The sequence below is a fragment of the Oenanthe melanoleuca genome, linkage group LGE22, assembly GCF_029582105.1.
Source record: "Oenanthe melanoleuca isolate GR-GAL-2019-014 linkage group LGE22, OMel1.0, whole genome shotgun sequence".
NCBI classification, from domain to species: Eukaryota; Metazoa; Chordata; class Aves; order Passeriformes; family Muscicapidae; genus Oenanthe; species Oenanthe melanoleuca.
The window spans coordinates 862,566-887,428 of NC_079363.1; the positions used below are offsets into that span (position 1 = coordinate 862,566).

Sequence of the window (24,863 nt, forward strand, 5' to 3'; positions counted from 1 at the left end):
CTGGGAAAATGGTGCTCCCATCCCATTTTCCTTTAATTTCCAATGAAAACAGTGCTCCCATCCCATTTTTGTTTAATTTATTTCCAGTGAAAACAGTGCTCCCATCCCATTTTCCTTTAATTCTTGCTCTGGTTTGATGGGATGTGCTGGGACTGGTTTGGGACTGGTCTGGGATGGATTTGGGATGGATTTTGGGACTGGTCTGGGATGGATTTGGGACTGGTTTGGGTCTGGTTTGGGACTGGTCTGGGATGGATTTGGGACTGGTCTGGGATGGATTTGGAACTGGTTTGGGATTGGTTTGGGATTGGTCTGGGATGGATTTGGGACTGGTCTAGGATGGATTTGGAACTGGTTTGGGACTGGTTTGGGATTGGTCTGGGATGGATTTGGGACTGGTTTGGGACTGGTTTGGGACTGGTCTGGGATGGATTTGGGACTGGTTTGGGACTGGCAATCCATGGCAAGGACCCCGTGTGTGTCCAGTGAACACCTCCCTGCCTCCTGCGGGGCTTCAGCTGAAATTAAAGAGAATTTTCTGCATCCCCAGGGCTCCTCCCTTGAGGGGTCTGTGCTGCTGTTTCTATTTATAGCACAAAAACGGGTCAAACCCCTCATCTGGGAGCTCCTGAGGTGTTGAAAACACATATTTAGGGTTTATTTAGGTTTATTTAGGTTTATTTAGGGTTTCCCAGCTTTCTAGTCACTGTGGCCCCAGCCTCACCCAGATCCTTCCCTCTCCTCTTGCAGGTGAACTTCCTCCTTTTGCCTTTTTTTTTTTTTTCCTTTCTTTTTGGGAGGCTGCTTTTTATCTGAAACTTCTTTGCCTGTGAAATTGTGCAGGCCATTTATAAAATGTATTAGCTGTGTTTGAGCACTTAATGGTGTGAGCCCTTCAATCACACGGCCCTAAAATCGGCTTCAAACAAGCAATTAAGGCAAACAACAATGTATTTAAATTTAATCTCCCACAATCTCCCACAAATGACATATAAAGGTGGCTGCTTCCTCCTCTGGCTGTTCCAGCCTGCTGCTTATGGGTAATTCCGACAATTCTTCATGTTAATATGGAAATGCAGGAATCCTGGCGGGGGGGGGAGGGTGATTCATGGGGATCCAGCCTGACCTGAGCACGCTCGTCCCTGCAGGACGTCCTTCAGGGCAGGGTGGGGCTCCTGGAATTCCAGGGATGGGGGTCCAGGAGTTCCAGGGATGGGGATCAGAGTGGGACAGGGATGGGGATCCATCCCCATTCCAGGGATGGGGATCAGGGACAGGGATGGAGATCCAGGAGTTCCAGGGATGGGGATCAGAGTGGGACAGGGATGGGGATCCAGGAATTCGAGGGATGGGGATCAGAGTGGGACAGGGATGGAGATCCAGGAATTCCCCAGAATCCCGTTCCAGGAATGGGATCCAGCCCTAATTCAGGGGTGGGGGTCCAGGAATTCCCTCCCCAGAACCCCGTTCCAGGGATGGGGATCAGGGCTACAGGGATGGAGATCCAGGAATTCCAGGGATGGGGATCAGGAATTCCAGGGATGGAGATCCAGGAATTCCAGGGATGGGGATCAGAGTGGGACAGGGATGGAGATCCAGGAATTCCAGGGATGGGGATCAGAGTGGGACAGGGATTGAGATCCAGGAATTCCAGGGATGGGGATCAGAGTGGGACAGGGATGGAGATCCAGGAATTCCCCAGAGCCCTGTTCCAGGGATGGGGATCCAGGAATTCCAGGGATGGGGATCAGAGTGGGACAGGGATGGGGATCCATCCCCATTCCAGGGATGGGGATCAGGGCTTCAGGGATGGGGATCCAGGAATTCGAGGGATGGGGATCAGAGTGGGACAGGGATGGAGATCCAGCCCTAATCCAGGGATGGGGATCCAGCAATTCCCCAGAACCCCATTCCAGGGATGGGATCCAGCCCTAATCCAGGGATGGGGATCCAGCCCTAATTCAGGGATGGGGATCAGGGCAGGGCAGGCATGGGAATCCAGCAATTCCAGGGATAGGGGTCAGACTGGGACACAGATGGGGATCCAGCCCTAATCCAGAGATGGGGATCCAGGAATTCCCCAGTAACCCATTCCAGGAATGGGGATCAGGGCAGGGCTTCTGGGATGGGGATCCAGGAATTCCCCAGAAACCCATTCCACGGATGGGGATCCAGGAATTCTCCACAGCCCCATTCTAGGGATGGGGATCCAGCAATTCCAGGGATGAGGATCCAGCCCTAATCTGGGGATGGGGATCAGAGCAGGGCAGGGATGGGGATCCAGCAATTCTAGGGATGGGGATCCAGCAATTCCAGGGATGAGTATCCAGCCCTAATCTGGGGATGGCGATCAGAGCAGGGCAGGGATGGGGATCCAGCAATTCCAGGGATGGGGATCCAGCCCTAATCCAGGGATGGGGATCCAGCAATTCCCCACAGCCCCGCTCCAGGGGCAGCACTTCCAAGGGTTTGGGTCATAAAATTCCCAGGATTTGGGGGCTGAAATTCCCGGGGTTTAGGGCTGGGTACTCCAGGATTTTGAGGCTAAAATTTCCAAGTTTTTGGAGCCCAGTATTCCTGGGGCATTCCCGGGGGGCGGGGCCTTCTGTCCTGGGGGCGGGGCCTCCTACATGGGGGCGGGGCTTCCCCTCCTTTCCCCCTCCTTTCCCCCTCTTTTCCTCTCCTTTTTTCCCTCCTTTCTCCCTCCTTTCTCCTCCTTTTCCCCCTCTTTTTCTCCTCCTTTTCCTTTCCTTTTCCCCTCCTTTTCTCCTCCTTTCCCCTCCTTTTTCCCCTCCTCTTCCCCTCCTTTTCTCCTCCTCCTCCTTTTTCCCTCCTTTCCCCTCCTTTTTTCCCTCCTTTTCCCCTCCTTTCCCCTCCTTTTTTCCCTCCTTTTCCCCTCCTTTTCCCTCCTTTTCCCCTCCTTTTTTCCCTCCTTTTTTCCCTCCTTTTTCCCCTCCTTTTCCCCCTCCTTTCCCCCTCCTTTTCTTTCCTTTCCCCCTCCTTTCTCCCTCCTTTTCTCCCTCCTTTCCCCCCTCCTTTCCCCCTCCTTTTCCCCTCCTTTTTTCCTCCTTTTCTCCCTCCTTTTTTCCCTCCTTTTCCCCTCCTTTCCCCCTCCTTTCCCCCTCCTTTCTCCCTCCTTTCCCTACTTTTTCTCCTCCTTTCCATCCCTCCCTCTCAGCAGGAGCTGCCGAGCTCCCAGAACAGCCGCGGCTCTGGGTGTGTGCCGAAGGCTGTAAACATGTTTGGGGTTGCCAGGGCTGCAGGGGGGATTTTCTGGTTATTTTGGGCAGCTCCCAGCTCCAGCTGGCACAGCTGAGCCCGGCCTGCCGCAGATGCTGCCCCAAGGTCGAGTCTGAGCCTCCCCTGCAAGGACAGGGGGAGAATTCCCTGAACCCTGTGAGAGCAGGGAATGGGCAGGAGGAGAATTCCCCTGAAACCCTGTGAGAGCAGGGAATGGGCAGGAGGAGAATTCCCCATTTCTGAGCAGGGAATGGGCAGGAGGAGAATTCCCCATTCCTGAGCAGGGAATGGAATGGGATGAGAATTCCCCATTTCTGAGCAGGGAATGGGGCAGGGAATGGGGCAGGATGAAAATTCCCCTGAACCCTGTGAGAGCAGGGAATGGAATGGGATGAGAATTCCCCATTTCTGGGCAGGGAATGGGGCAGGGAATGGGGCAGGAGGAGAATTCCCCATTCCTGAGCAGGGAATGGGGCAGGGAATGGGGCAGGATGAAAATTCCCCTGAACCCTGTGAGAGCAGGGAATGGGCAGGAGGAGAATTCCCCATTTCTGAGCAGGGAATGGGCAGGAGGAGAATTCCCCATTCTTGAGCAGGGAATGGAATGGGATGAGAATTCCCCATTTCTGAGCAGGGAATGGGGCAGGAGGAGAATTCCCCATTCCTGAGCAGGGAATGGGGCAGGAGGAGAATTCCCCTGAACCCTGTGAGAGCAGGGAATGGGCAGGAGGAGAATTCCCCATTTCTGAGCAGGGAATGGGGCAGGAGGAGAATTCCCCATTTCTGAGCAGGGAATGGGGCAGGAACAGGGCAGGAACAGCCCCAGGAAAGACAAGATGAGAATTCCCCATTTCTGAGCAGGAATGGGGCAGGGAATGGAATGGGATGGGAATTCCCCATTCCTGAGCAGGGAATGGGGCAGGAGGAGAATTCCCCATTTCTGAGCAGGGAATGGGGCAGGAGGAGAATTCCCCATTTCTGGGCAGGGAATGGGGCAGGAGGAGAATTCCCCATTTCTGGGCAGGGAATGGGGCAGGGACAGCCCCAGGAGGGAGCTGGGGCTGCCTCTGGAATGCTCTGGAAGGCAGAGAGGGATTCCTGGAGCCAGGATTTCTGGTGGGATCCATCTGGCTGGGGTGTGCTGCTGATCACCCCAAAATCTCAGAATTGGAGCTGGGAGTGTTCCCCTCGTTAATTAGGGAATTAAACCTTCAACAGGGAGCAGGGCTGTAATGTTGAATGTATTTAATGGGGTGTAATACCGAATATATTTACAGGGGTGTAATATTGAATATATTTAATGGGGTTTAATATTGAGTGTATTTATAGGGGTGTAATATTGAATATGTGTAATGGGGTTTAATATTGAGTGTATTTACAGGGCTGTAATGTTGAATGTATTTAATGGGATGTAATACTGAGTGTATTTAATGGGGTGTAATATTGAATATATTTAATGGGGTGTAATACTGAATATATTTACAGGGGTTTAATATTGAATGTATTTAATGGGGTTTAATATTGAGTGTATTTACAGGGCTGTAATATTGAATGTATTTATTTACTGGGCAGTAATATTGAATATATTTACAGGGCTGTAATACTGAATATATTTATGTGGTTTAATATTTAATATATTTACAGGGCTGTAATATTGAACATATTTAAGGGACCAGCCCTCCCTTCTGACAGATTTCCCTTTCACAAGGCACACAGATCATCCCTGGGGCTCCAGTTACCCAGCCCATTTCCTCAGACAATAATTTGCTTTTTAACCCCCCTTATTTCCCAGTTCTCTCCCCCTAACCCTGTCCGGGGCTTTTCACCAGCCCAGAAAATTATTTCTTATTTTCCCCCCCTCTTCTGGCTGGTTTATTGTGTCCTCTTATCTTGTCCTATAATGGAAATAATGTTTATGGAGGGCTCGGCACCGCTCGGCGTTGAGCCAGGCTCAGTCAGTTATTGCCGTGATCCCCTAAATCTGCATGGGCCGGGTTTGGGGCGGGTTTGGGGCGGATTTGGGGCGGGTTTGGGGCGGGTTTGGGGCCGGGTTTAGAGCCGGGTTTGGGGCGGGTTTGGGGCGGGTTTGGGGCGGGTTTGGGGCGGGTTTGAGGCGGGTTTGGGGCCCCATTTGGGGCGGGTTTGGGGCGGGTTTGGGGCCGGATTTAGGGCAGACTTGGGGCCATGTTTGGGGCGGGTTTAGAGCTGGGTTTGGGGCGGGTTTGGAGGCGGGTTTGGGGCGGGTTTGGGGCGGGTTTAGAGCCGGGTTTGGGGCGGGTTTAGAGCCGGGTTTGGGGCCGGGTTTGGGGCCGGGTTTAGAGCTGTGTTTGGGGCGGGTTTGGGGCCGGATTTAGGGCGGATTTGGGGCGGGTTTGGGGCCGGGTTTGGGGCGGGTTTAGAGCCGGGTTTGGGGCGGGTTTGGGGCCGGGTTTTGGCTCAGGTCTGGCTCATGGTTTAGGCTCAGGTCTGGCTCAGATCTGGCTCAGGTCTGGCTCAGGTCTGGCTCATGGTTTAGGCTCAGGTCTGGCTCAGGTCTGGCTCAGATCTGGCTCAGTACTGGGCTCAGATCTGGCTCAGATCTGACTCAGGCCCAGCTTAGGCCTGGCTCAGGGTAACTCAGGTCTGCCTTAGGCCTGGCTCATGGTTTAGGCTCAGGTTTGGCTCATGGTTTAGTCTCAGGTCTGTCTCAGGGTCTGACTCAGGTCTGGCTCAGGTCTGGCTCATGTTTTAGGCTCAGATCTGACTCAGGGCTGCCTTAGGCCTGGCTCATGGTGACACAGGGCTGCCTTAGGCCTGGCTCATGGTTTAGGCTCAGATCTGACTCAGGCCTGGCTCATGGTTTAGTCTCAGGTCTGTCTCAGGGTCTGACTCAGGATCTGGCTCAGATCTGACTCAGGCCCAGCTTAGGCCTGGCTCAGCAGCTCCTGCAGCTCTGTCACGCAGCCCAGGCCTCCCCAGCTCTCTGAAGGTGTTTTTGGAGCTGGGGAGGGAAGGCCAATCCTGAATAATAACAAGCTTGAGAAGGCATCTGAAACCAGTAAACGTTTATTTTTTACACTCCTATAACTTAAAAACGGCCAAACCAATTTAAACCAAATTGGATAATAAAAAATATTGCTCCTGGGCTGAGCCCCTGTTTGCCAAGTTCCAGCCTAGAATGAATTTTTATGGCCAAATTATAAACCCCCTAGAAATGAAGGTTTAAAATGGAAATGTTGACAGACCTTTAACTACAAAAGCGCCGTAATAGAACTTCTTTCTTTCTAAAATGGCTGGTTTAAAATATAATTAAGACTTAAATATTATTTAATAGCAGCGTTTCCTGTAAGTTAAAATCTTTATCATTCCTCTGGCTGGGGTTCCTTGGCAGTTCTTGGAACAGCTCTGCAGCAGGAGCTGGTGTGGGGCAGGGAGCCGGGATGGACTGGGGATAAACTGGGGATGGAATGGGGATAAACTGGGGATAAACTGGGGATGAGCTGGGGATAAACTGGGGATGGACTGGGGATAAACTGGGAATGAGCTGGGGATAAACTGGGGATGGAATGGGGATAAACTGGGGATAAACTGGGGATGGACTGGGGATAAACTGGGAATGAGCTGGGGATAAACAGGAATGAGCTGGAGATGAGCAGGGAATGAGCAGGGAATGAACTGGGAATGAACTGGGGATGAGCTGGGGTTGAACTGGGGATGTACTGGGGATAAACTGGGAATGTACTGGGGATGAGCTGGGAATGTACTGGGGATGAGCTGGGAATGAGCTGGGGATAAACTGGGAATGAGCTGGGGATAAACTGGGAATGAGCAGGGAATGAACTGGGAATGAGCTGGGAATGAACTGGGAATGAACTGGGGATGAGCTGGGGATGAACTGGGGATAAGCTGGGAATGAACTGGGGATGAGCTGGGAATGAACTGGGGATAAACTGGGAATGAACTGGGGATGAACTGGGATTGACTGGGGATGAACTGGGGATAAGCTGGGAATGAACTGGGGATGGACTGGAGATAAGCTGGGAATGAACTGGGGATAAACTGGGGATAAGCTGGGAATGAACTGGGGATGAGCTGGAGATAAACTGGGAATGAACTGGGGATGAACTGGGGATAAGCTGGGGATGCTAACTAAGCCTGGGCTGGGTCTGTCCCTGCGCCCCGAGGCGGGGCTGGGGCTCGGCAGGGCGGGGAGGGGTCTCGGAGCCCCCAGCTCAGCCCGGGCTGTTCTCCCGGCGCTTTCCCGCTGCTGAACCCGCGTTCCCGAGCCAAGGCTGCTCCCCGACCATTGTAAATCCTTTTTATTTTACGGGGAGAACAAATCACGGCTCGCCCGGGGCGGCAGCGCTGACAAAGGGCTCGTTACGGGCGCCCGGCGATCCCGGAGCAGCAGGGCCGGCACGAAAAGGATCGATCCCACCTCAGAAGGTGCCTGGCTGGCGGCACTTTCGGTAAACTGGTCCGAAACCCAGCCGAGCTGTTAAAATACAAACCAGTAAAACCATAAACCAAAAATACCCGCGGGGGGATAAGCCAAAAATGCCCGGGGGTTTTATCCCTCCCCGGTGGGACCGCAGCCGAAACCCTGAAACCCTCCTTTTATTTTTTTTTTTTCCTTTTTTAAATTTTTTTTTTCCTCTCCGTTTTTCTCCTTTTTTTTTGTTTTTTTTTCCCTTTTTCTCTTTTTTTCTCCCGAGGATGCTTTGTTTGGAGCCGAGGCCGCTCCGCCCCTCTGCGGCAGCCGCGGCACCCACGCGGCTCTGCCGGCGCCGGCAGCGGGAAACTGGGAACACTGGGGATACTGGGGATACTGGGAATGGGTCACTGGGAATACTGGGAATGAATACTGGGGATACTGGGAGTGCCGGGAATACCGGGGATGTTTGGGATTCCGGCAGTGCTGGGAGTGCTGGAGCACGGGCAAACAGCAGCGCCAGGCGGACAGAAATGCAGGGAGCAGGCTGGAAAAATCCCCTTGATTCCTGTTTCCAGAGAAATGTGATAGTGCGGGTTTCGCTCGGGCCCATCCCGACCCGGTTCCGATCCATCCCGGCCCGGTTCCGATCCTTCCCGGCCCGATTCCGATCCTTCCCGGCCCGGTTCCGATCCATCCCTGCCCGGTTCCGATCCGTCCCTGCCCGGTTCCGATCCATCCCGGCCCGGTTCCGATCCATCCCGGCTCGGTTCCGATCCATCCCGGCCCGGTTCCGGCTCATCCCGGCCCGGTTCGGATCCATCCCGGCCCGGTTCCGATCCATCCCTGCCCGGTTCCGATCCTTCCCGGCCCGGTTCCGATCAGTCCCAGCCCGGTTCCGATCCATCCCGGCCCGGTTCGGATCCATCCCTGCCCGGTTCGGATCTATCCCGGCCCGGTTCAGATCCATCCCTGCCCGGTTCCGATCCATCCCTGCCCGGTTCCGATCCATCCCGGCCCGGTTCCGATCCATCCCGGCTCGGTTCCGATCCATCCCGGCCCGGTTCGGGCTCATCCCGGTTCGGGCTCCCCAAATCCCGGCCCAGCCTGTTTTCACACCTGCTCCGCCACCGCTCGGCCCAACCGTTCTGCTCAAACGATTTTTAATTTTTTTTTTTTTTTTTAATTTAATTTTTCCTAAGCCGGATTTAAACAATAAAATCCTGAAAGCCCCGGAATTCCCGCCGGGATCGAACCCGCAGCCAGCAGGAGCCCGGCCAGCGGGGCACGGGCCTGATCGCCCCCGGGCCACGGGACACAGAGGGGTGGCACCGCCGGGAACTCACCGGGAATTCACCGGGAAATCACCGGGAATTCACCGGGAAATCACCGGGAATTAAACCCGAGCTGCTGGAACCGCCCGGTGCCGGCTGGGGGGCGAGCGGGTCAGCCCCAAACCCGAATTTGTGAGGATGAACCCCAAAATGAGCTGTTCAAACCCGGAATTCGGGAATGATCCTTTCCCTGCAGTGCCGGGAATTTGGGGATGATCCTTTCCCTGCAGTGCCGGGAATTCGGGAATGATCCTTTCCCTGTAGTGCTGGGAATTTGGGAATGATCCTTTTGCCAGTGCCCTGAGCTCTCCTGCCCTGCAATTGGAATTGGGGAATTTTCCCAGCCTGGAATTAGGGAATTTTCCCCAGCCTGGAATTGGGGAATTGTCCCCAGCCTGGAATTGGGGAATTTTCCCCAGCCTGGAATTTGGGAATTCTCCCCAGCCTGGAATTAGGGAATTGTCCCCAGCCTGGAATTAGGGAATTGTCCCCAGCCTGGAATTGGGGAATTTTCCCCATCCTGGAATCGGGGAATTCCCCCATCCTGGAATCGGGAATTGTCCCCAGCCTGGAACTGGGGAATTCTCCCCAGCCTGGAATTGGGGAATTTTCCCCATCCTGGAATTGGGGAATTTTCCCCAGCCTGGAATTGGGGAATTTTCCCATCCTGGAATTGGGGAGCTGTCCCAAGCCCAGATTTGGGGAATTCCCCCATCCGGGAACTGGGGAATTGTCCCCATCCTGGAATTGGGGAATTCCCCCATCCCGGAACCGGGAGCTGTCCCGTCCCGCGGCTCCGGGGCCGGGCCGCGGTTCCCGCCGCTGTTTTCCGCTGTCGGGATCTCGGTGCCCGCCGGTTCCGCCGCTCCGCCGTCTGCAGCGCTCCCGAGCAGAATTTCAATGCGCGGTTTTAATTTTACTGCGGGCAGGGAAACGGCTCCAGCCCCGAAGGACGCCTCGGGTGACCTTGGCTTTGTGTCCGCGAGCCAGCCCCGCGCCCGGGCCGGGGGACACCGCGGGGACACCGGGGGGACATCGGGGGGACACCCCGGGACCGACCCGCTGGGGTGGGCGGGACGTGACTGGGGAGCAAAGTGCGGCTGGGAGGCTCCGGCTTCGCTGGGGATTCTCTGGGGCTTTTGCGGGGATTTTAGGGGGATTTTATGAGGATTTTGTGAGAATTTTGCGGGGATTTTGTGAGAATTTTGGGGGGATTTTTTAAGATTTTTGTGAGAATTTTGTGGGAATTTTGTGGGAATTTTGTGGGATTTTGTAAGAATTCTGTGGGGCTTTAGTGGGGATTTTGCGGGGATTTTGTGAGGATTTTGTGAAAATTTTGTGAGAATTTTGGGGGATTTTGTAAGAATTCTGTGGGGCTTTTGTGGGGATTTTGTGAGGATTTTGTGAGGATTTTGTGAGGATTTTGTGAAAATTTTGTGAGAATTTCGTGGGGAATTTTGTAAGAATTTTGTGAGGATTTTGTGGGGATCGTGTTTGCTCCCCAAGCCTGATCCCGACACAGCTCAAACCTCCCAGCGTGGGTCCCCTCCTGTTAAAAAAAAACGGGATAAAAGCAAAAATTCTCTGCCACAAAAGCCGAGCCCGCTGTCTGGGAGAGCCGAGCAGCTCCCGGGAAGCGGCTGCAGCGATTTTGGGGGCAGAAAGGGAAGCAGGAGCTGCAGGATGGAGCCATAAATCTGCGGGGAGAAGAGGGTCACTGAGAACCTCATCAGGGTGGGAGCAGCAGCTCCGCGTTAATGTGCCCATAAATCCCCGTTCCGATAAAACAGGTGGCTCTTCCGAGAGGCAAAAAAAGGCAAACGCTGATTTTTTTTTTTTTTTTTTTTTTTTTTTTTTATTCCCTCCCTGCTGCTGCTGCCGCTCTCCTTTTCTAAAAGCTTTAATTACCGCAGTGCTGGCGGCAGGAGCCGGGAATGCGGCTGGATGTGGAAGCGGGGCAGGGAAGGGAGCTGCAGGATGGCCAGAATCTCCAGGAGAGGCACAAAAATGAGTTTTTTTTATGCAGGGATTGACGGAGAATTGTTGGTGCTTTGGTGCTGGCAACGAGGAAAATAAAGGGATGGGAAATAAAAAAAGGTTTGGGAGCTGTGTGAGCAGGGAGGACAGGACTCATTCCGAGGGCAGGGATCCTCGGGATTCCTGCAGCTCCTTCCCAAAGCGCCCCTGTTGTCCCCCAGTTTGCCTCCCACCCCTCAGGATCCCTCTCCCCATTTTTTGGTTTGTTTTGAATCCCCTGTGGGTTTTTCCCTCCGTGCCGCCATTGAAGGGACAAACCCCGAACCCTTCAGGGACCGAATTCTCTTTTCCTTTGCCCCGCTGCCCTTGCCCGGAGATAAATCCCATTCCAGGCCATAAAGCCATCAGGGGCTGCGAATGGCTGGGCACGTTCCCAGCGCCGCTGAATTGAAGGAAATCGCCGTCGCAGGGCCCTGAAAAGCCGAAAGGGGCCGCGGCATCCTCTGAGCGGCAGCCCAAGGTCACGGCTGAGCCGCGCCGGCGCTGCCCGGCCCCAAAAACCCCCCCGGGGCTGCATCTGTGCCGGGAACGGGTCTGGGGTCAAACTGGGTTTGTGCTGGGAACGGGTCTGGGGTCAAACTGGGTTTGTGCTGGGAATGGGTTTGGGGTCAAACTGGGTTTGTGCTGGGAATGGGTTTGGGGTCAAACTGGGTTTGTGCTGGGAATAGTACTGGGGTCAAACTGGGTTTGTGCTGGGAATAGGATTGGGGTCAAACTGGGTTTGTGCTGGGAATGGGTTTGGGGTCAAACTGGGTTTGTGCTGGGAACGGGTCTGGGGTCAAACTGGGTTTGTGCTGGGAATAGGATTGGGGTCAAACTGGGTTTGTGCTGGGAATAGGATTGGGGTCAAACTGGGTTTGTGCTGGAATAGGATTGGGGTCAAACTGGGTTTGTGCTGGAATAGGACTGGGGTCAAACTGGGTTTGTGCTGGGAATAGGATTGGGGTCAAACTGGGTTTGTGCTGGGAACGAGTCTGGGGTCAAACTGGATTTGTGCTGGGAATGAGTCTGGGGTCAAACTGGGTTTGTGCCGGGAACAGGCTGGGGTCAAACTGGGTTTATTTTGAGAATGGGTTTGGGGTCGAACTGGCTTTGTTCTGAGACTGGTTTTAGGGTCGAACCGGCTTTGTGCTGGAAATGGGTTTAGGGTCGAACTGGATTTGTTCTGGAACGGGGTTTGGGGTCAAACTGGCTTTGTTCTGGGGCTGGGTTTGGGGTTGAACCGGCTTTTGTTATGAGACTAGGTTTGGGGTCGAGCCCACGTTTGTTCTGGGGTTGGTTTTGGGGTCGAGGCAATTTCTGTTCTGGGGTTGGTTTTGGGATCGAGCCCACTTTCGTTCAGAGGTTGTTTTGGGGCCGTGTTTGGGGGAGCTCTGAGGCAGTGGTGAGTGGAGGGGGCGGGCAGTGCTGCAGGGCCTTTTCCGAGGGGACAGCCCCGGAGTGAGCCCCCCCACGGGGGTTCCCAAATCCACGAGAGCGCAGCCGTGCCTCAGTTTCCCTTTCCCGTGCCGGGGCTCTGCCCTCGCCCCGGTTCCCCGGGAATTCGGGCTGGGATTGGAGCAGCTCCGCTCCCAGCGCTGCCCCAGCCCCTCCCGGCCCTGGCGCCTCTCCAGAGGCGTTTCCGATCCGTTCACGGCTACAAATTAACCCGCTGCAGTTGGGATTTAATTATTTTAATTGCTGCTGCACTTCCATCCTTGGCTCTGGGATGGAGTTTCCTGTTACGGTTTTGCTTGGACTCCATGAACCCTCCCCTGTTTGTCTGGTTTTTTTTTGGGGAGAAAACCTCGGGAAGAGCTCCTGGGTTATTCCTCAGGAGCTGCCGGGTGACACCGAGCGAGCTGCAGGGGACAGCAGCAACACCCGAAACCTGGGAGGGGAATTTGATTTTATTGTCAGTTTTTTTTTTCTTTTGTTTTACCCTTTTTCCACCAGCAGCCCCAAGGGCTCGCGGTTCTCCCTCCGCACGAGCAGTGCCCCCCGAAAACCCCGAAAACTTCACCTCGGGGCGGGAATTCCGCGAATCCCCCGGTCCCGGCTCGGTGTCGGAGCCGGGAGGAGAACGCGGAGATCGCGGAGAGGAAAGGGCCGTTAATTGCCTTTGTCAGTGCCCGGTCCGTGCCGGTTAATTGCTTTGTGAATTCCGGGTTCGTGCCCGTTAATTGCCTTTGTCAGTGCCCGGTTCGTGCCCGTTAATTGCCTTTGTGAATTCCGGATTCGTGCCCGTTAATTGCCTTTGTGAATTCCCGGTTCGTGCCCGTTAATTGCCTTTGTCAAAGCCCGGTTCGTGCCGGTTAATTGCTTTGTGAATTCCGGATTCGTGCCCGTTAATTGCCTTTGTCAGTGCCCGGTTCGTGCCCGGTTCGTGCCCGTTAATTGCCTTTGTCAGTGCCCGGTTCGTGTCTGGTTCGTGCCCGTTAATTGCCTTTGTCAGTGCCCGGTTCGTGCCCGTTAATTGCCTTTGTGAATTCCCGGTTCGTGCCCGGTTCGGTGCCCGTTAATTGCCTTTGTCAGTGCCCAGTTTGTGCCCGTTAATTGCTTTGTGAATTCCCGGTTCGTGCCCGGTTCGGTGCCCGTTAATTGCCTTTGTTAATGCCCGGTTCGTGCCCGTTAATTGCTTTGTGAATTCCCGGTTCGTGCCCGGTTCGGTGCCCGTTAATTGCCTTTGTTAATGCCCGGTTCGGTGCCCGTTAATTGCTTTGTGAATTCCCGCTTCGTGCCCGGTTCGTGCCCGCCCGGCTCCGAGCCGTGCCCGATTCTGGTGCTGCCCAAAGTCAGCCGGAGGAGCCGGGGCGATTCACGGCCCGGGGCTCGGATCGCGATTCACGGCCCGGGGCTCGGATCGCGATTCACGGTCCGGGGCTCGGACCGCGATTCACGAATCGGGTTTAGGATCGCGATTCACGGCCCGGGGCTCGGATCGCGATTCACGGTCCGGGGCTCGGACCGCGATTCACGAATCGGGTTTAGGATCGCGATTCACGGCCCGGGGCTCGGATCGCGATTCACGGCCCGAGGCTCGGATCGCGATTCACGGTCCGGGGCCGGGATGGGATCTCAGGATGCTCCACCGGGTGGAGCTCGGGCACGGCCGCAGTCGGGACACGGCTGTGGCCCCGCGGGGCTGGGATCTGACCCGGGATTTTGGGACCCGTTCCATGGGATTTTGGGATCCGTGCCCCCGAGCCGGGTCGGTGCTGTAGGAAATCCTCGCTGCTCTCCCGGTGGAGCTTTCGGGGCCGGTTCGGGTTCGTGTCCCTGAAATTCCAGTTCCAGGTGTGATTCCAGCACCGTCCGAAGGGGCTGTGCCTGCCCGGGCCAGGTGTGCCCAGGTGTCCCCAGCTGTCCCCAGCTGTCCCCAGCTGTGCCCCACCGCGCTCCTCGGGCCGTTCCCGGCTCTGGCCTCGCCGCTCCCCTCCCAGCCCGGGTGTTTTTTACCGCACCAGACACATTGTCCTGACTTTCAAAGGGAACATTAAAAAAAAGGGACGCGGAGCGCGCAGGTTGGGGAGGATTTTGCCCCGGCCGTCCTTGGCTCCTCACGTCCTCAGCCAGATGTTTCCTGCCCGAACACCTGCATTCCAGGAGGGGCCTCGGAAGCCCTTTGGGATAAGCGGAGCCATAGAAATGTAAATTAAATTATTTACCTCCTCCCAGTTAAATGCTCTGCCCTTGATCGCGGAGGGTGGGGAGGGCTCCAGAGCCCGCTCGGCTCTTTGTGTCAGTGCGGGGAGCTTTGGGGAGCTACAAAAAAAATTAATTCTCTGAGCAAACAAGAGAGTAAGGGAAAAAAAAAAAAAAATCCAGTTTTGGTGCTTTGCACAATGTTCTGTGGGGGTGCTGGGCCGGGGATTCCTCACCCAGCGCTGCCCACTGTTCGATTATTATTCCTATTCCTCCTTTTTTTTTTTTTTTTAACACGAGGAAGGACCCGGAATCAATCACGGGGCAGAGGGAGCAGCATTTTAAAGGGACAGGCAGAGACACGGGGTCCCTGGAGTCGCCGGAGCCAAAAATAACATTTCAGGGTTTAAATCTGGCTGCAGTTTGGGCTGGGGGGTGGGAATGGCTCAGGATGCACCCAGCGCTCCTTCCCGCAGCCGGCAGGAATCGTTTCGGCTTTTCCTGCTGCCCGCGGCTCGGGGGAGCTCGGGATGGGGGTGACCTTTCCCAGATTTCCCTCCAGATTTTCCTGGGTTGGGAACGCGGGGCACTCGGGATTTGCATCCCGGGAACAAGGGGTGACCTTTCCCAGATTTCCCTGGATTGGGAACGCGGGGCACTCGGGATTTGCATCCCGGGAACAAGGGGTGACCTCTCCCAGATTTCCCTGGATTGGGAATGCGGGGCACTCGGGATTTGCATCCCGGGAACAAGGGGTGACCTTTCCCAGATTTCCCTGGATTGGGAACGCGGGGCACTCGGGATTTGCATCCCGGGATGGGAGTGACCTTTCCCAGATTTCCCTCCAGATTTCCCGGATCAGGGAACTCAGTATGTTCGGGATTCTGCATCCCGGGATGGGGGTGACCTTTCCCAGCTTTTCCTTTCCTCAAGATTTCCCTGGATCGGGGATTGTGGGGCGCTCGGGATTTGCATCCTGGAATGGGGGTGACCTTTCCCAGATTTTCCTCTTCTCCTGAACTGGGGAACGCGGGGTGCTCAGGATTCTTCATCCCGGGATGGGGGTGACCTTTCCCAGCTTTTCCTGCAGATTTCCCGGATCAGGGAGCTCAGTGTGTTCAGGATTGTGCATCCCGGGATGGGGGTGATTTCCCAGCTTTTCCTGCAGATTTCCCGGATCGGGGAGCTCTGTGTGTTCGGGATTTGCATCCCGGGATGGGGGTGACCTTTCCCAGCTTTTCCTGCAGATTTCCCGGATCGGGGAGCTCAGTATGTTCGGGATTTGCATCCCGGGATCGGAGTGACCTTTCCCAGCTTTTCCTGCAGATTTCCCGGATCGGGGAGCGCGGCCCCGCTCTCCCAGCGCCGTTCCCGGTCTGGGTTTCCTCCCCGAGCCGATCCTTCCAAACCTTCCCCCCTCGTCCTTCTCGCCCAGGAGCAGCAGCCGCCGGCCCCGGGAGCCGCCGTGGCGAGCAGCCCCGCGCTCTGCTGGCCACCCCGGGCTCCCGAGGGTCCGTGTGGGGCTGGGCTCTGCCAGGCCGAGGAGCCCCCGCGCTGCTCCCCTCGGTCCCAGCTCATTGCCATGGAAATGTTCCGCGGTGATTGCGGCGCTGCCCCCGGGCTCTCGGCCGTCAATCACCCCCGGATCGGATCGGGCGCGTCGGGGAATTAATCGGTGCAAAGCAGCCGGAGAGGGAATTACCGGGAGCGCTCAGCTGGGAGGTGGGGGCGTGGGGGGACATCGCTGAGCTGGGGCAGCCGCGGGGACATCGCTGAGCTGGGGACATCGCTCAGCTGGGGACAGCCACGGGGACATCGCTGACCCTGGGGACAGCCATGGGGACATTGCTGACCTGGGGACATCGCTGACCTGGGGACAGCCATGGGGACATCGCTGACCTGGGGACAGCCGCGGGGACATCGCTGAGCTGGGGACATCACTGAGCTGGGGACAGCCGCGGGGACATCGCTGAGCTGGGGACAGCCGCGGGGACATCGCTGAGCTGGGGACATCACTGACCCTGGGACAGCCATGGGGGCATCGCTGACCCTGGGGACAGCCACGGGGACATCGCTGAGCTGGGGCAGCCGCGGGGACATCGCTGAGCTGGGGACAGCCATGGGGACATCACTGACCCTGGGGACAGCCACGGGGACATCTCTGACCTGGGGACAGCCATGGGGACATCACTGACCCTGGGGACAGCCATGGGGACATCGCTCAGCTGGGGACAGCCATGGGGACATTGCTGAGCTGGGGCAGCCATGGGGACATCACTGACCCTGGGACAGCCATGGGGACATCGCTGAGCTGGGGACAGCCACGGGGACATCACTGACCCTGGGGACATCACTGACCCTGGGGCAGCCGCGGGGACATCACTGACCTGGGGCAGCCATGGGGACATCGCTGACCCTGGGGACAGCCACGGGGACATCGCTGAGCTGGGGACAGCCACGGGGACATCACTGACCCTCGGACAGCCACGGGGACATCACTGACCTGGGGACAGCCACGGGGACATCACTGACCCTGGGGACATCACTGACCCTGGGGACAGCCGCGGGGACATTGCTGACCCTGGGGACATCGCTGACCCTGGGGACAGCCATGGGGACATCGCTGACCTGGGGACAGCCATGGGGACATCACTGACCCTCGGACAGCGATGGGGACACCCTGAGCCACCCCGTGGCTGGGAACAGGCTGGGAACATCTCTGCAGCCTGGGAATGTTTTGGGAATGTCGGTGTGGGCTGTGGGGAGCGCTGGGCTGGATTTTGGAAGTGAAACCCAGCCCCAAAGCGTGGCAGCTTTTAAAGGCGGTGACTGAGCTCAGCTCATTTCCCTCCTGCACCGCAGCGCAGCGTCCTGCTGCTCAGGTGTGACCCGTGCCCAGGTGTGACCCGTGCTCAGGTGTGACCCGTGCCCAGGTGTGTCCCCGTGCCCAGGTGTGTCAGGGCAGTGTCCCCATGCCCAGGTGTGTCCCCATGCTCAGGTGTGTCCCCATGCTCAGGTGTGACCCCGTGCCCAGGTGTGTCCCCATGCCCAGGTGTGACCTGTGCTCAGGTGTGACCCGTGCCCAGGTGTGACCCGTGCCCAGGTGTGTCCCTGTGCCCAGGTGTGTCCCCGTGCCCAGGTGTGTCCCCATGCCCAGGTGTGACCCGTGCCCAGGTGTGTCCCTGTGCCCAGGTGTGACCTGTGCCCAGGTGTGTCCCTGTGCCCAGGTGTGACCCTGTGCCCAGGTGTGTCCCCATGCCCAGGTGTGACCCTGTGCTCAGGTGTGTCCCCGTGCCCAGGTGTGTCCCCGTGCCCAGGTGTGTCCCCATGCCCAGGTGTGACCCTGTGCTCAGGTGTGTCCCCGTGCCCAGGTGTGTCCCCGTGCCCAGGTGTGTCCCCGTGCCCAGGTGTGTCCCCATGCCCAGGTGTGTCCCTGTGCCCAGGTGTGACCCGTGCCCAGGTGTGTCCCCGTGCCCAGGTGTGACCCCGTGCCCAGGTGTGTCCCTGTGCTCAGGTGTGTCCCTGTGCCCAGGTGTGTCCCCGTGCCCAGGTGTGTCCCCGTGCCCCGGTGTGTCCCCATGCCCAGGTGTGACCCGTGCCCAGGTGTGACCCGTGCCCAGGTGTGTCCCCATGCCCAGGTGTGTCCCCATGCTCAGGTGTGTCCCCATGCTCAGGTGTGACCCGTGCTCAGGTGTGTCCCTGTGCCCAGGTGTGTCCGTGTGCCCAGGTGTGTCCCCGTGCCCAGGTGTGTCCCCATGCCCAGGTGTGACCTGTGCTCAGGTGTGTCCCCGTGCCCAGGTGTGTCCCCATGCTCAGGTGTGACCCGTGCCCAGGTGTGACCCGTGCTCAGGTGTGACCCCGTGCCCAGGTGTGTCCCCATGCCCAGGTGTGTCCGTGTGCCCAGGTGTGACCCGTGCTCAGGTGTGACCCCGTGCCCAGGTGTGACCCGTGCCCAGGTGTGTCCCCGTGCCCAGGTGTGTCCGTGTGCCCAGGTGTGTCCCCATGCCCAGGTGTGTCCCTGTGCCCAGGTGTGTCCCCGTGCCCAGGTGTGACCCGTGCTCAGGATGTGCCCCGTGCCCAGGTGTGTCCCTGTGCCCAGGTGTGTCCCCATGCCCAGGTGTGTCCCGTGCCCAGGTGTGTCCCCGTGCCCAGGTGTGTCCCCATGCCCAGGTGTGTCCCTGTGCTCAGGTGTGTCCCTGTGCCCAGGTGTGACCCGTGCTCAGGTGTGTCCCTGTGCCCAGGTGTGTCCCCGTGCCCAGGTGTGTCCCTGTGCTCAGGTGTGTCCCTGTGCCCAGGTGTGTTCGTGTGCCCAGGTGTGACCCGTGCCCAGGTGTGTCCCCATGCCCAGGTGTGTCAGGGCAGTGTCCCCGTGGCCACTTTGGCTCCCGTTCCCAGTGACGCTGGGGCAGGGCTCGCCCTCCCGGCCGCGCTGACAGCTCATTAATTACACTCATTAATTACACTCATTAATTGCGCTCATTAATTGCGGGGCTGGCGAGCTCGGCCGGCGCTCCGGGCGGTTCTGGGCCCCCCCAGGGGCTCTCCGGACCCCCCAAAATCCGGAGGAGCCCTGAGCGATCCCAGCCCGGGGCTGTGCTTGTTAAACCCGCGGGAGATGAAACCGCCCCCGGTTCGGGCTGGAGGGAGCGCGGTTATCCCGGGGCTGGCACCCGGGGTCAGCCGGCCCACCCGGGGAGGGAAAAAAAGAAATATCGGGTCTGTACAACCCACCCGGGGAGGGAAAATACAAATGTCAGTGTGTCCGACCCACCCGGGGAGGGAAAAAAAGAAATATCGGGTCTGTACAACCCACCCGGGGAGGGAAAAAAAGAAATATCGGGTCTGTACAACCCACCCGGGGAGGGAAAAAAAGAAATATCGGGTCTGGCCGACCCACCTGGGGAGGGAAAAAAAGAAATTTCAGGGTGTCCGACCCACCCGGGGAGGGAAAATACAAATATCGGGTCTGTCCGACCCACCCGGGGAGGGAAAATACAAATATCGGGTCTGTCCGACCCACCCGGGGAGGGAAAATATAAATTTCGGGTCTGTCCGACCCACCCGGGGAGGGGAAAAAAAGAAATATCGGGTCACGCCGACCCACCCGGGGAGGGGAAAAAAAGAAATTTCGGGTCTGGCCGACCCACCCGGGGAGGGAAAATACAAATTTCGGGTCTGTCCGACCCACCCGGGGAGGGGAAAATACAAATTTCGGGTCTGTCCGACCCACCCGGGGAGGGAAAATACAAATTTCAGTCTGTCCGACCCACCCGGGGAGGTAAAAATCCAAATTTCGGGTGTGTATAACCCACCCCAACCCATCCCAACCCCACTAGGGAGGGGAAAAATCCAAATTTCGGGTCTGTCCAATTCACCAGAACCCTGCTGGGGAGGGAAAATTCCAGATTTCAATGTATCCAACCCACCCCAACCCCTCTGGGGAGGGAAAATTCCGAATTTCGGGTCTGTCTAACCCTGCTGGGGAGGGAAAATTCCGAATTTCGGGTCTGTCCAACCCTGCTGGGGAGGAAAAATTCCGAATTTCGGGTCTGTCCAACCCTGCTGGGGAGGGAAAATTCTGAATTTCGGGTCTGTCCAACACTGCTGGGGAGGGAAAATTCCAGATTTCAATGTATCCAACCCACCCCAACCCTGCCGGGGAAGGAAAATTCTGAATTTCGGGTCTGTCCAACCCCGCTGGGGAGGGAAAATTCCAGATTTCAATGTATCAAACCCACCCCAACCTTGCTGGGGAGGGAAAATTCCGAATTTCGGGTCTGTCCAACCCCTCTGGGGAGGGAAAATTCTGAATTTCGGGTCTGTCCAACCCTGCTGGGGAGGGAAAATTCTGAATTTCGGGTCTGTCCAACCCTGCTGGGGAGGGAAAATTCCAGATTTCAATGTATCCAACCAACCCCAACCCTGCTGGGGAGGGAAAATTCCGAATTTCGGGTCTGTCCAACCCTGCTGGGGAGGGAAAATTCCGAATTTCGGGTCTGTCCAACCCCTCTGGGGAAGGAAAATTCCGAATTTCGGGTCTGTCCAACCCTGCTGGGGAGGGAAAATTCCGAATTTCGGGTCTGTCCAACCCTGCTGGGGAGGGAAAATTCCGAATTTCGGGTCTATCCAACCCTGCTGGGGAGGGAAAATTCTGAATTTCGAGTCTGTCCAACCCTGCTGGGGAGGCAAAAAAACCAAAGTGGGGTCTGCAGGAGGCAGCTCCAGCCCCGGGGCCGCTCCCCTCGCCCCAGCCAACAGCTTCTCTTTAATTCCGACACCCGCGGAATAGCAGCTGAAATAACCCTGCTGCATGTCAGCTGCTGATGGAAGGAGATTAAATATTAAAGCCAGCGCTGCGGCTTTAACTCATTCCATTTTTTCCCATTTTTTTTCCCCCGCTCCGGCCCCCCTCCGTTCCCCTCTCCGTGTAAAATGACATGATTTAGAGCCCGAGCGCCAGACTCAGCCTCTGGCTCTCGGCGTTGGGAAATGCGTGCGGGAAGATAAATTGTGTCTGCGAGCATTTCAGCGCGGGGAAGGAGAGAGCAGCCGAGCTGTGAGCCCACATAAAGATGTTAAATAGAGCTGTAACGCGCGCCCGGCGCACCCAAAGTACCGGGAAAAAAAAAAAAATTAAATAAAAAAAATCCGGCAATGAAGGGAAATGAAAGATTAAAATAAACCTGGCGTTGGCTGAGGCTGCTGGGATAGACTGCACCTCCCGCTCTTCCCTGCCTGAGCTGAAAAATCACATTTCTATAGCGCAAAAAGCAGCGGGAGAATTGGGAATTTTTAATTTTTTTTTATATTTTTCCACCCGCTCCCCGTCTCAGGTGCTCAGATTTCCGACGCCGCCCGCCTGTTCAATATTCATCTGCATAAAAACCGGGGTTATTTCCCGTGCCAGCGGGGTCCTGCCGAGTTCCAGAAATCCCGGGGATTTTGGGAGTGTGGGTGTGGCCCCCTCGAGGGGCCCCTCGCCTTCCCTTTGTTCCCGAGCGTTCTGCGATTTGGGGAGAGCTCTCGCACAAAAAAAAAGAGTTCATGGCAAAAAAAAGGGTTTCTGGCTAAAAAAGGTTCATGGCTAAAAAAGGTTCATGGCAAAAAAAGGGTTCATGGAAAAAAAAAGATTCATGGCTAAAAAAGGTTCATGGCAAAAAAAAAAAGGGTTCATGGCTAAAAAAGGTTCATGGCAAAAAAAGGTTCATGGCAAAAAAAGGGTTCATGGCAAAAAAAAGGGTTTCTGGCTAAAAAAAGGTTCCTGGCTAAAAAAAGGTTCATGGCTAAAAAAGGGTTCATGGCTAAAAAGGGTTCCTGGACAAAAAAGGGTTCATGGCAAAAAAGGTCCCTGGCCAAAAAAGGGCTCCTGGCAAAAAAGGTTCCTGGACAAAAAAAGGTTCATGGCTAAAAAAGGTTCATGGCAAAAAAGGGTTCATGGCAAAAAAAAGGGTCCTGGCCAAAAAAGGGTTCATGGCCAAAAAAGGTTCATGGCAAAAAAAGGGTTCATGGCAAAAAAAGGGTTCATGGCTAAAAAAGGTTCCTGGACAAAAAAGGGTTCATGGCAAAAAAAAGGGTCCTGGCCAGGCTGGGGCAGAGGGAAAAACCCAGATGGGGCAGATGGAGGAATTTTCTTTGGGGTTTGTTTAAGGGTTAGTTCTGGGGTGGAGCTCAGTCTGGGAGCTCAGTCTGGGAGCTCAGTCTGGAGCTGGGTTTAGTTTTCTGCCCCCAGCCCCGATTTCTGTAAATCTGAGCCCAAATTACCACAGCACCTCGTGACACCGCTCTGAGGGACACTCAGGGAGTGGCACCCCCTGTCCTCGAGGGGACGGATGGGCCCCGCGGGCCGGAGTCCCCTGGGATTGTCCCTGTCACCAGGGGTTGTGTCTGCCACCAGGGATTGTCCCTGTCACCAGGGGTTGTGTCTGCCACCAGGGATTGTCCCTGTCACCAAAGATTGTCCCTGTCACCAAGGGTTGTGTCTGCCACCAGGGATTGTCCCTGTCACCAAGGGTTGTGTCTGCCACCAAAGATTGTCCCTGTCACCAGGGGTTGTCCCTGTCACCAAAGATTGTCCCTCACCACCCAGGGATTGTCCTTCACCACCAGGGATTGTCCCTGTCACCAGGGGTTGTGTCTGCCACCAGGGATTGTCCCTGTCACCAAGGATTGTCCCTCACCACCAGGGATTGTCCCCTGACTCCAGGGATTGTCCCTGTCACCAAAGATTGTCCCTCACCATCAGGGATTGTCCCCAGAACCAGAAATTGTCCCTCACCACCCAGGGATTGTCCCTCACCACCCAGGGATTGTCCCTGTCACCAAGGATTGTCCCTGTCACCAGGGGTTGTCCCTGTCACCAAGGGTTGTCCCTCACCACCCAGGGATTGTCCCCAGAGCCAGAAATTGTCCCTCACCATCAGGGATTGTCCCTCACCACCCAGGGATTGTCCCTGTGACCACGGATTGTCCCCTGACTCCAGGGATTGTCCCTCTCCACCAGGAATTGTCCCTGTCACCCAGGGATTGTCCCTGTCACCCAGGGATTGTCCCTCTCCCTCAGGGATGGTCCCCAGCCCCAGGCACTGTCCCCAGCCCCAGGCATTGTCCCCAGGCACTGTCCCCAGCCCCAGGCAGTGTCCCCGTCCCCAGGCAGTGTCCCCAGCCCCGCTCAGCTCAGCTCAGCTGAGCTCAGCTCCGGGATTTATCGGTGACTGAGCAGAGCCGGCAATGGACCCGCGGCTGTCCCAGCCCCGCACTGCGGGCGGCTCTGGGGGATGGGGAGAGGGCAGGGGTGCACTGCTGCTGCTGCACTGCTGCTGCACTGCTGCTGTGCTCCTGCTGCTGTGCTCCTGCTGCTGCTGCTGCACTGCTGGTACTGCTGCTGCACTGCTGCTGCTGCACTGCTGCTGCTGCTGCTGCACTGCTGGTACTACTGCTGCACTGCTGGTACTGCTGCTGCACTGCTGCTGCTGCACTGCTGCTGCTGCTGCTGCACTGCTGGTACTGCTGCTGCACTGCTGCTGCTGCACTGCTGCTGCTGCTGCTGCACTGCTGGTACTACTGCTGCACTGCTGGTACTGCTGCTGCACTGCTGCTGCTGCACTGCTGCTGCTGTGCTGCTGCTGCTGCACTGGTGCTGTGCTGCTGCTGTGCTGCTGCTGCTGCACTGCTGTTCCTGCGCTGCTGCTGCTGCACTGCTGCTCCGGGTGCAGGCAGCGCTGCTGCGGCGGCGCCCGGCCCGTCTGTCGCAGTCCATAGCAGAGAGCGCGATCCATCCCGGCTTTGTGGGGCCGGGCTTAACCCCGTCCCTGCCGCCTCCCGCTGCCTTTGCCCGCCTTTCCCAGCCCCCGGAACCCGCGGGGGCTTCCCTGGGGCTGGGCTGGCTCCTGCGCCCCTCCCCCGGGCGGGTTTGGGGTTTGGGGTTTGGGGTTTGGGGTTTGGGGTTTGGGGTTTGGGGTTTGGTTTGGGGTTTGGGATTTGGGGTTTGGGGTTTGGATTTGGGGTTTGGGGTTTGGGGGGTGGGTAGGGAGATGCTCCCCCCTGCCACTGCTGTGTCCCCCCTCTGAAAAAGGAGCTGAGTGCCCGGGGGGCTGGGGGGACTCACCCCGTGCAGAATTGCCCCAGTTTCACCAAATCCAGCCAGCAGCAAAGTGGGGATTTTGGAATTTAGGATTTCCGTGCATTTCCATCAGCATCACCCCGGACCCAGACTGTGAAAACCCCCAGCCCCCAGAAAGGCTTTTCCTGTGCCCCCCCCGTGCTCCTCCAGCCCTGTCCCACTGTCCCTCTGTCCCCCCTGTCCCTCTGTCCCTCTGTCCCTCTGTCCCACTGTCCCTCTGTCCCTTGTCCCACTGTCCCTCTGTCCCCCTGTCCCACTGTCCCTCTGTCCCTCTGTCCCAGCCCAGTCCCAGCCCTGTCCCCCTGTCTGTCCCACTGTCCCAACCTCCCCTTTCCCCCTCTCCCCCTGTCCCCCTGTCCCAGCCCTGTCCTCCTGTCCCCCTGTCCCCTATCCCCTGTCCCCTGTCCCCTGTCCCCCTGTCTGTCCCCCTGTCCGTCTGTCTCCCTGTCCCTCCCCAGCCCTGTCCCAACCTCCCCTGTCCCCTGCCTATCTCCCTGTCCCCTACCTCCTGTCCCCCTGTCCCCTGTCCCCTGTCCCCTGTCCCCAGCCCAGCAGAGCTGACACTGTCCCTGTCCCTGTCCCTGCAGAGGTTCACCAA

At 57.0% G+C, this 24,863-nt stretch overlaps 1 protein-coding gene across 1 annotated transcript in view; it reads left to right on the plus strand.

Annotated features, from left to right (window-relative positions):
* Positions 1-24,863, plus strand: part of LOC130265912 (cyclic AMP-dependent transcription factor ATF-7-like) — a 63,684-nt gene that overhangs the window by 17,130 nt on the left and 21,691 nt on the right. The gene's annotated exons all lie outside the window — the stretch shown is intronic.